The sequence below is a fragment of the Orycteropus afer genome, unplaced genomic scaffold (assembly GCF_000298275.1).
Source record: "Orycteropus afer afer isolate SDZICR_OR568_19922 unplaced genomic scaffold, OryAfe1.0 scaffold00063, whole genome shotgun sequence".
NCBI lineage: Eukaryota > Metazoa > Chordata > Mammalia > Tubulidentata > Orycteropodidae > Orycteropus > Orycteropus afer.
Window position 1 is genome coordinate 7,784,110 of NW_006921650.1, and position 9,529 is coordinate 7,793,638.

A 9,529-nucleotide genomic window follows, 5' to 3' on the forward strand; every position below is an offset into this window, starting at 1 on the left:
GTTGACAAGTAAAAAGGCACAGTCCCAATGTTACCAAACAACACGGCAGACCACTAATTCAAGTCCATTGAAAGTCCCAAGATTGGCAGAGCATGGCAGGCTACTGAATAACAACTTAGCTACATGCAGGGTTCAAGTTGCCATAAGCTGGAGACCTGTCTCAAAATTGCTTCTTATGTACTGGACCAGACCACATCCCTAAAGCAGCTACTCAGGTGCTCCAATAGATTCCACGATGGAGTTAATTACCAGTCTCATCATGGGGAATAACCACCACCAGCTGCCCAGCCACCCAACCAGGCCCAGCTAAGTTGCCACACAACCTTAACTGCCATAATGATGATAATAAATAAATGGGAGAATTCTAGAGAAGACTCCTCTGATGCCAAACACACCCAGGAGGTTTTTTTCCCTTCCAGGTTTGCACTTTTCAAGAGCAACTTTCTGGAATCATTCCCCTTATCTTTTTACTGCCCCCAATACAGCATCAGACAATGAACTTTTCACAGCCAGACTAGATGAGGGAAAACATAAATGGGAAAACTTACAGATTAAAGAGGAAGCAGGACAGTACACTGAAAAGCCTGCAGAGAGAGGTAGGGTGACCCAGGATGCATCAGAAGGCACTTGGCAGAGGCTTTCATATGCATAGCTGGGCCTATAACCAGGCAAAAATGAAGATCAATGCTTTTTGTATACAGCATAATTTGCTTCTTCTGTTTAAGAAAAGTATTTATGGAATAATAATAATTAATAATATACCTGTGTTTGAATGCAGTCTTCATTACCTTCTCACTATGAGTCTGTGAGTGAATCATTTAACTTTACAAAGCCTCAGTTTTTTCATATTTCAGATGGGTGCATAGCTCACAGGATTGTGGTGAAAACTAAATGAGATAATGCAAAGTGCTTAGCATGGAGTTCAGCAAGGAGTGAGTGCACAATAGATTTTTGCCATTATCACCATCAACATCATTATGACTTGCTTAATAGTCAAATCAGGACAAGTACCTTGCAAAGAAGATTTTTAAAAGGAAAATATTCCTTGATCTATTTTTTCCAGCTTACCCAAAGCATGAGATTACTCTTGAAATATGTTGAGAATTAATTGAACTTATATTCAGACTATTTCACATTGTTTGGTCACTATATTAAAAAAAAAAAAAAAAAAAACGTGGCTACCATGAACAACTAGTATTCCAACCCTGCTTATTATTGTTCTGTGGGCAGCTGACATTTTGAACCATCTCAGCTAGTCTGGCAGTGGTAGTGTCATGGGTAAGGTATTTGGCTGCTAACCAGAAAGTTGATGATTTAAACCAACCAGCTGTTCTGCGGGAGGAAGATGAGGCAATCTACTTCCATAAAGATTTACAGCCTTGGAAACCCAATGGGGGTCGCTATGAGTTGGAATAGACTCGATGAAAGTGGGTTTGTTTTTTGGGGTTTAATGTTATATGGAGAGGCAGCCAGTTGATGTAATTTAGATGGGAAGTTCTCCTAGGGCAGAGACCAAGACCTCTTGCAACCCTCTGTGATATAGAACACAAAATAGAACAAAATAGGTGAGTAAGAAATGCATTTAAAGCAATGTATGCATTATATGAATATTGTTACAAAGATTCAGGACCTATTCTCTCCATAATAGTGATTTCTATGATTGCCAATGAGAAATGAGGAGCCCCAAGAATTCTGCTGCTTTTGCATGAAGTCACAGGAGAAAAGCATATAGAGTTGGTGTCCTGCTAACCTGCTCTCCACCAATTACTAATAGACATGTCAGACAACTTAGCTTCTCTGAGGCTGGATGATACAATCTACCTGATAAGACTTGGCCATTGGATGATTTTGCATGTAAAACAATTAACTTAGAGCCTGACACACATGAGGTACTCAGCAAATTGTAGAATTTTTTACCCCTTTCTCTCTTCTGCATAACAAAACAGAGAAGCAAGGGAAAATATTCCTCTGGAATGCAGTTCAAAAAAAGGACAGTGTAGATAAGGAGGGGAGCCAAATGATGTGCGAGATTATTTTAGAACAGAATACAGGTTCTTAATTCAGCAAAAATTAATTTTTTAAGCCATGTAGACTATTTTGAGGCATCTATTTTAGATTTACAAGTCTCTCTCTCTCTCTCTCTTTTCTGCATTATATTAAAGGCCAAATTAAATTATTTTCAAAGTGCAGTGTTAGTTGTGTTGGAATAATGGAGGGGTATATGCACAGTCAGTGGGCTCCATAAATATTAATGAAGGGCCCAGATAACAGATGATAACCACAGTGCTGCTGAACTAGTTCTTATGTCTATGTTTGCACCCAGAGGGGTTGGCTATGATTTCATGTTTAGAAGCCTAGGCTTCACAATACAAAATACCAGTCTCTATGATGTATGTCTTTCTACTACTGAACAATAAATTATAAATGTATAAACTTATACATATACACACACTGAAATCAGCAAAAACAGAAGTGGTTAAATTCATGCAACTGTTTATTTTGTGTCTGAGTTTCAGTTTTGCCACAGGGACAAAATGTTTTGCCTTAATCTGATTATTTTGCTGATGCGTGGATATGTTGGTTTCTGAGGAAGGTGGCTATTGCCCCAGATACTCGCCCATTCTATCACAAGTTTCCCATGCTTTTCACCCACCATAACTCCTTGTCCTAATTATCTAGTGCTGCTGTAACAGAAATACCACCAGTGGATGGCTTTAACAAACACAAATTTATTCTCTCAGTTTAGGAGGCTAGAAGTCGGAATGCAGAGTGCCAGCTCGAGGGGAAAGCTTTCTTTCTCTGTCGGCTCTGGGAGAAGACTCTTGTTTCCTTCTAACAGCTGTGGGCCTAGCAATCCTTGGAGATCTCCATGTGTCTTGGCATCAATCTTGCCCTGAGTCTGCAAAGTTTTCAGCACAGGGACCCTGGGTCCAAAGGACATACTCACTCTTGGCTCTTCTTTTTTGGTGGTACTGAAGTGCCTCTTTCTCTGCTCGCTTCTCTCTCCTTTTAACTCTTGTAAGATAAAAAGTGATGTAGGTCACACCTCAGGGAAACTCCCCTTAGATCAGGGCTGTCATCTGAATAAGACTGTTGCACCCCTCACTAATCCCCTTACAAGTAGTTGGCTGATTACATCAGATCACATCCTGGGGGTGATTACATCATTACATAACTGCCACATTACCTCATTATGTAACTGCCAAACCACTGAGAATCATGCCCCAGCCAAGCTGACATATTTTTTGGGGGACACAATTCAATCCAAGACACTCCTTCACCATCTCTCCCCAACCCACCCATGACACTCAGCTCTGTCCTCTGTTTATTCATAAGACTGGGATACATTTCTTTAACAATAGTTTAAGAACCTTTTCATCTATATATGCATGTGTCTTCATGACCTAGGCTTTGCATGTACACAGTCCTGAATACTACTTGCTGCTGGTCAGGCAGTGAGATACCGTGTTTTCAGGCTGAATGGGGAAGCATAACCTCCCTTGTTTTGTATCCACACTACACTGTCCATGGGAATCATCTAGCTATTTTATAATATAAACTCCAAAGCAAACCCAATACATATGCTTGCCTCTTACTATTCTACAAACCACCCAAAAGCTGCTATGCTCACACAAAATAGTGGGTTTCTGAGGCAGTATCACTATGGAAGTAGATTGCCCAACCTTCCTTCCGAGGAGTGGCTGGCGGGTTTGAACCGCCAGCTTTCTGTTTAGCAGTCAAGTGCCTTAAACACTATGCTACCAGAGCTCCCTGAGATCACAAAATTATAACAAAATCATAAAGTATGTAAAGAAATGAGCATTCACAACCATTCACAACTTAACTTTTTAACAGCAAATAATAACTTACATTCAGAAAGTATGAAAGGACAATTTATTTGACAAGATAACAATCTGCATATAGCATGACTTTTCCTTCTAGAAGGGTCTTAAATTAAAATTAAATATTTCCTCTGTACTATAGGAATACAGGAAATAAGTATGTAAAAATCCCTTTTGAAAAAACCTAGCATGGATATATTTATGATAGTTACCACTGATATGACTTCATAGAAGACAATAAGAGAATACACATTCAAATTTCAAATGTGTGTAAGCTTTGACCTTACCAGTTCATGTCTAGAAATTTATTCTAAAGATGTTCTAAAAGTGTGCAAAGATGTTGCCACAAGCATATAAGTTGTAGAATAGTATTTAATAATAAACAACAATGAAAAAAAAAAAAAACAACTCACTGCTGTGGAGTCGGATCTGACTCCTAGCAACCTCTCTTTGGGTTTCTGAGGCGGTATCACAATGGAAGTAGATTGCCCAATCTTCCATCCTAGGAGTGGCTGGTGCATTTGAACTGCCAGCCTTCTGGTTAGTAGTCAAATAACTTCCTTAGGCACAATGCCACAAGAGCTCCCTTTTTAATAATAAGAAGAAACTGCATAATAAATACTAATAAACCATTTAAAAGAATTATATAGAATTTTATTTATGGACATAAAAATTTGGACATGATATGTTTTTAAATAGAAAATGAGATTTTCACCAGCTAGAGGGTAGACATGTATTAACTTGGGTGAAGAAACTCACTGCTGTCGAGTCGGACCCGAATCATAGTGCCCCTCCATTGGTTTTCAAGCGGTACCACTACAGATGTAGATTGCCCAACCTTCCTTTCGAGGAGTGGCTGGTGGGTTTGAACCACCAGTCTTCTAGTTAGCAGTCAAATGCCTTAGGCACTATGCCACCAGCAATATACATTAAGGGGGTCAGCACAAAATGATCAAGGCAATGGAAGAGTTAAAGGCAAGAAAACTGAATACTATTACATACACAATCCTGCAATAATAGTAATAACAATAGTTTATCAGTGGATATATAGATAGATACTCACACTAAACAGGAGTAGGAAGGTGAATAGAACTGCACCCATGAATATATATAGGTTTGACAGAGGCTATCTTTACCTAAGTATTTATATGTGCTGCAAATAGATCCATGAACCTAGTAGAGTATATACGAGACAAAATTATGAAAATGTCTTAGTCATAACCAAACACCTTGAGGGAATGAGTCATTGGTCATGAGGGCTCGAAACCACAGTCCTGAAGGGACATTAAGGTTAGTGGATATAATGTAGTCCAAAAAGACAATGTTCTACACCCTACTTTGGTGAGTAGCAAATGGGGTCTTAAAAGCTTGTGATCAGCCATCTATGGTGCCATTCTTGGTCTCTCCCCACGTGAAGCAAAGAAGAATGAAGAAAATCAAAGGCACAGGAAACATCTAGTCCAAAGGACTGATGGAGCACATGACCTTGCCTCCATGACACTGAGACCAAAAGAGCCGGAAGCTACCACTGCTAACTGCTCTGAAAGGGATCACAGCAAGAGGTCCCATATACAGTGGACAAAAGTGTGGAACAAAACTCACAATCATAAAAAGACCAGGCTTACTGGTCTGAAGAAGAGTGGAGTGGTGGAACCCCTGAGATATGGTCCTTAGACACCCTACAGGCTAGGAACTGAACCTAACCTCCATAAGTCAACTGGTAGCCAAACAATAGACCCGTCAGGTGAACCTTAATATCAGGAGAGTATGCACTCATTGCAACAATCAAGTATATGAGCTCAAGAGGATAGCACTTGCCCAGGGATAGAGCTAGGAAGGTGGGAGAGGATGGGAAAGAAGAATGAAGGAAAGAGGGGGCATAGGGAGGAAGTGGGAAGAATGCTGTGATTGTGTGAGGATTGTAGTAAATGTCACAAAATAGAATGTGTATAGATTGTGGAATAGAAAACCAATTTGCTCTATAAACTTTCACCCAAATCACAATTAAAAAAATAAAACAAATGACATTTTTGAAAGAACACGTTTCTTTATTCTGTGTGAGTGTGTGTGTATGCTTGCATAGAAAAAATATCTAAAAAGATATTTGCAACCGTAGTGTTTTAATGGGTTATCACTGGATAGTAATATTAGGGGTTATTTCCCTCACTTCTTTATACCTCTCTGTCTTACATAAACTGTTTTTGCAAGAGAATAAAAATAAAATTATTTAAATATAAGGGGCAACAAAACAATGGGAGGTGGTCCACAAATATTAATGCCAAGTTAAAATACATCAACATCTATAACAACAAAATATCAGGGTCCTATTGTTGGCAAAGAATACTGAAAATATCATGGACTGCCAAAAGATCAAATCTATCTTGGAAGAAGTACAACCCAAATGTGCCACAGAAGCGAGAATGGCCAGATTTCATGCCATGTACTTTGGTCATGTTAGAAGGGACTGACTGGCCCCTGGAGAAAGATAGCATGCTTGGTAAAGGAGAGGGCGAGGAGCTCTGGTGCTATATTGGTTAAGGCATTTGCCTTGGTGGTTCAAATCCACCAGCCTCTCTGTGGAAGAAAGATGAGGGAGTTTTCTTCTGTAAAGATTTACAGCTTTGGGACCCAATGCGGGTCTCTACGAGTTGAAATTGACTCCTGATGGCAGGGATTTGGTTTGGGTTTTGGAAAATAGAGGGTCAATGAAAAAGGGGAAGACCCTCAACAAGATGGATTGACACAGTGACTACAATGATAGGCTCAAGCATAGCAAAGATTGTGAGAATGGCACAAGACCAGGCATTGTTTCATTCTATTGTACATAGAGTTGCCAAGAGTCAGAGCCAACTGCACAGCACCTAACAACAGCAACAATATTGTAGTTAATGTGTTCACATGAGTCCTGTGATGTGAAGATTAGGGAGAACCACGATTGTAGAAAGGACCAGGAGCTTTTACAGTACTTTTAGTCCAAGTACATCTTGGTCTCATTTCTGATTTAATTTAATTTTTGCTGCTTCCCCCCCTCCCCTAAACACACACACACACACACACACATTCACAAGTTGCTGGACTCTCTAATGCCAGAAAGATGATCTGAGCAGTCAGAGGACTGGAGGTGAAAGTGAAAAGAGTTGTGTCCCACGAGGCAGATGAAATCCAGGAGAGCTGGTCTGCAGACCACTTGCCTCCTACATCCAGAAATGTGTTTATTCAGTGGAAAACAATGAAATGACTCATTCAGTACAGGTCATTTAGCATTCTCTCACAATAACAAGGGAGGAAAGAAAGAAAGAAGCCCAGAAACAAAATCTTTATTTTTTTCTCTCTTCCTTTGGTCCTTTCCCTCACCCCACCCCACCCCACTCCTTTGTTTTTGCTTTTTGGAAAATTTCAAACATCTCTTGTCTTTTCACCTGCACTGTGGGCCAGGCCATTCCTGGAGAGAGATTCTAAGACTTTCTGAGTGGAAGAGTGACTAAATTAAATTAAAACACTTTCTGTTTTCCCCCTGTATCCTTGGCCTAGAAAGGGAGCAAGTTCATTTGCACATCTTGGCCACAGGAAGGACCAACATTTAGCCTGCATCCCCGGTACTTCTGCCAGCATCCTCAATCTGATGTGCTGCCTCATTTCCAAACTGCCTGGGATTCAGACACTGCCAGGCAGGTGGTGGACTAGTTAAAGCTGCATTCCAAGCAGAGATAGAGCATGTGATTATATTTGAAAGGACACATGGCTACTCATTCAAAACAAATATTATCATCCTGGTCAGGCCCAGATCCAATCTGTGTTGGAGAACATGAAAGGACCCCTGGCTACAACACATCCCCAGACTCTAAGATAACCTACTCAGGTACATTGCTATTTCTTGCTATTTTCCTATTTCTTGCATGAAGTTGGCCATCATTTCATATACATTTTGCAAAGATAAGTGTTCCATTACTGCCTGTCTTGTAGGGAAGAGGGAGCAAGCATTCTATAACTGAATTTGGACAATTTTGAATTTACTTCTTCAGATATTTCTCTACCCTAATGCTATCCTCTTTGCATGACTTTTTTTTTTCCTTTAAATTTAAATATCAAGGCTGTCTGATGCAGAAATGCACAAAGTAGTGAACTCTGCTCTCTTAGAATCTTGATGGAATTGGCCAATTCAAACTATGACTCTCTCAAATTGATCTGATGGTGAGGTAGCTCCAGAACAATGGAATGTAGGCATAGCTGCAACTACCTTGAAACATTAAAAATCAAAAGTCAGGTAGAGCAGCCCCATGTCTCTAGAATCGCCTGAAGACTCTAGTTCACACTTCTATAGACAAGCGACAAAACTGCCAATGGGGGAGGAGAGACCATGCCTGATGGAGCTGTTAAGTTTGTTGTTAATTTTGTTGGTGTGCTTTTAACAATGTAGCTACAAATAAGGTATTTTTGGACATGTTGTTCTTGTTATTTGCTGTGGAGTTGGACCTGACTCATAGCTACCCCTCCTTGGGTTTCCGAGGTGGTATCACTATGGAAGTAGATTGCCCAATTTTCCTTGCAAGGAGTGGCTGGTGGGTTAGAACCACCAGCTTTCTGGTTAGCAGTCAAGCACCTTAGGCTACCAGAGCTCCCATTTTAGGACATACGGAGTCTTTTAAGGAAATAAGCCCACTGCCATAAGTCCATCCCAACTCATAGCAATCCTAAGGACAGAGTAGAACTGCTCCATAGGTTTTCCAATGCTGTAAATCTTTCCTCAAACAGACTGCCTCATCTTTCTCCTGTTGAGCCATCTGTGGGTTCGAACCACTGATCTTTTGCTTAGGAACCAAATGCCTTAACCACTGTCCCTCCAGAGCTCTTTAAGGAAATACTGCCCTCTAAATTACTTCTGGGGAAGCTCTGGTGGCCCAGTGCCTAAGGCATTTGACTGCTAACCAGCCACTCACTGGAAGGAAGGATCTAATTCTGTAGTGATACCACCTCAGAAACCCAAGGAGGGGTTGCTAGGAATCAGATCCAACTCAACAGCAGTGGGTGGGTTTTTTGGTTTTAAATTACTTCTAGGAAATTCAATGATGAATGAGGAAATAATCAAACAAATACATACTAAATGTGCTACTGGGGCTTATAGATTTTTCCCTCCAGCTTTCAGAAGGGAATTTCTATTACTTTCACTTCTCAGGTATATCATGAATATTTGAGAAGTAAAAAAGGGGAACAGGAGTTCCGGCAAGATGGCGGACTAGGCAGAAAGACTGCACAGACCCTCTCCAACAAAGAAAAGGGAAACCAATTAACACAGCCACAGAAGACAATCCTGGACCCCTGAGCCTTGAAGGGAAGGATATAGAAGTGGACTAAACCCCAACTAGCAGAAGAATTTGCGTAAAAATACCAAAAAAGGAGACAGATGGAGCTGCAGTCTGGCAGCGATCCTGAGCGATCCTGACAGCACAGACAGCTTAGAGATTCCCAGGTGGTGGTAGGACCTAAGAATTAACCTAAAAATCACCCTGCTAGCCAAGACTGCGTGGAGGACTGTGCATGGTGGCTGAGGAATAAACAGAGAAGGTGAAGAGAAAGGTGGCCTGAACTGTGGATTTTGCCGGTGCCACCATTTTGAAGGTTTAAAAAGCGGCTTGACTATTTTGGATATTTAAAGAGATAGCACGCTCGCAGATTCCTGAGGCTTAAGA